Source organism: Megalobrama amblycephala, unplaced genomic scaffold (genome assembly GCF_018812025.1).
Source record: "Megalobrama amblycephala isolate DHTTF-2021 unplaced genomic scaffold, ASM1881202v1 scaffold485, whole genome shotgun sequence".
NCBI classification, from domain to species: domain Eukaryota; kingdom Metazoa; phylum Chordata; class Actinopteri; order Cypriniformes; family Xenocyprididae; genus Megalobrama; species Megalobrama amblycephala.
The window spans coordinates 104,847-107,051 of record NW_025953406.1 but is presented as its reverse complement, the minus strand read 5'-3'; the positions used below and the strand labels follow the sequence as shown (position 1 = coordinate 107,051).

At 33.4% G+C, this 2,205-nt stretch overlaps 1 long non-coding RNA gene across 1 annotated transcript; it reads left to right on the top strand.

The window, feature by feature from the left end:
* The first annotated feature begins 904 nt into the window (after window positions 1–904).
* On the top strand, window positions 905–1,842 carry LOC125261798. The gene is made up of 3 exons (XR_007183436.1): window positions 905–1,065; window positions 1,221–1,315; window positions 1,431–1,842. It is a non-coding gene; the product is annotated as an uncharacterized LOC125261798 (long non-coding RNA).
* Window positions 1,843–2,205: the final 363 nt, after the last annotated feature.

Below are 2,205 nucleotides of genomic sequence, written 5' to 3'. Positions count from 1 at the left end.
GAAAGCAAGTCAAATTTGGTCCCCTGTGATCTTTCCTCAAAGGTAGTTCCTGTGGAGGAAGAGGTAATAAAAGTAAATATTATTAAATTGTATATTGCAATGCATACAATGTTACAAGCAGAAGCAACAGTACTTTAACTGAGTATTATTACAGGTTGACATGCTAGATGGGTACAGCCAAGAAAGCAAGTCAAATTTGGTCCCCTGTGATCTTTCCTCAAAGGTAGTTCCTGTGGAGGAAGAGGTAATAAAAGTAAATATTATTAAATTGTATATTGCAATGCATACAATGTTACAAGTAAAAGCAACACTACTTTAACTGAATATTATTACAGGTTGACATGCTATGGCAAAGTGATCCTACTGACCTTATTGTGGTGATTGTAAGAGCCCCTGACAGGAAACAGGAGTACCTGTTGCATCACAGGGATTTTCAAACTTTGAGGCCACACGAATTGTTAGTTGGGGAGGTAAGTTCATGATATATAATATAATATAATATAATATAATATAATATAATATAATATATATATAATATAATATAATATAATATAATATAATATAATATAATATAATATAATATATATATAATATAATATAATATAATATAATATATATATAATATAATATAATATAATATAATAAATGCACCGTTCAAAATGTGCCATTTGGTTTGAGTTTGTGTGTGAGAAGTATTTAAGACTTAAATAAAACAAATAATGTGATTTGAAATACAATATGCTTTTAACTTTTCAACCTCTCATTCAGGCAATTGAGAGCTACTTCTGCACTGTTCTCAATTCTTGTGATGCAACTGGTAAGATCTTTCAGTTAAGTCATTACATCACTGGTGTCATTTTGCGTGGCAAAAGAGAACAGATGGCTCGACAAGGGTTGAGAAAAGTGAGTGAAAGAGTTACAAAAGTGTTTTGACTGAACATCTACCCTATCACAATTGCTTGAATTGTCATTAACTTTGTCATTTTTGCCACACAGGTGAACTTTGAGGATTACAATGGTGTAATCACTTTTGTAAATACTGGCAATGTGCACTGGAAGTTTGTGGTGAGTGAAAACACTATGATCTTCATTTACACTAATGTGCAAATATGTTCTGTACTACACCTTAAAAAGCCAGGTATTGTTTATATTGTGTATATATGATTGAGCTTATGTTTGGGTATGTCATTGATTCATACAGTATTTTTTTATCTTTCTAGTATCTGCATGCTATATCACAAACCATTTTTGTTGTTGACCCTCAATCTGGCACTAATGAAATGGAAGAAGCAAAAAAGGCGTGTTACAGATTTGGGTAGGAGCTTGTTACTTTAATGTCCTGTTATTATTCTGCTGTATCAGAATGTTCTGATGAAGGTATATTTGACAGAATTATACTACACAACTTAAATGTATTTCTTAAAAAACAGGGAATACTTCAAAATGAGACAACGTCAGTATGGAAAAGAGGACTGGGTGAAAGCCAAATGGAAACCTGGCAAAATCCACCACACATTTCAAAGAGATGGCACGAGCTGTGGTTGTTTTTGTAATGCAGGCAAGGGTGTCTACAGATATTAACATGTCAAATTTAAGACTTTTATTAGGAAAACTTTGACATTCTAAGACTTTTTATTAAGGACCCGCAGCCACCCTGGTAACTGAATGTTGGTTTACAAAATATTCATGACAAAACTGGGAACACCAAGGTCATGGCTTATTTTTCCACACAAATATGAAAACATGTATAACTTGAATGCACTGTACTGTAAATTGCTTTGGATTAAAGTGTCTGTCAAATGCACATTGCACTTATATTTTCTCATAGTTCATTTTGTATTTTAACATGCTGCTGTCATACCACCAGATGGCCAAGCTTGTGGTGCAGGAATTTCCACAAATTCCTGGCAGCATGGAAATAACCCCCACCAAAGACTGGATGTGCCATTGCCGAAGAAAAATGGCAGAAGAAATTCTTCAGGCATCAGGTATTGTAAACAATCCTTAAAGTACATCCGTAAAGACAACAATCCTGAAAGTGCATTCCATATACTTAAGAGTTTAACAATTTAAGTCTTGTTTTTTCATTTACATTTAAATAATTGCAGTGTCAAAGGAGGAGTATTGTTCTTTGTGTGGGACTAATGAATCTCCTCAAATGGAAGAGCCCTGTATTTGGGTAGTCAATTTGTATTTCACGTGAAT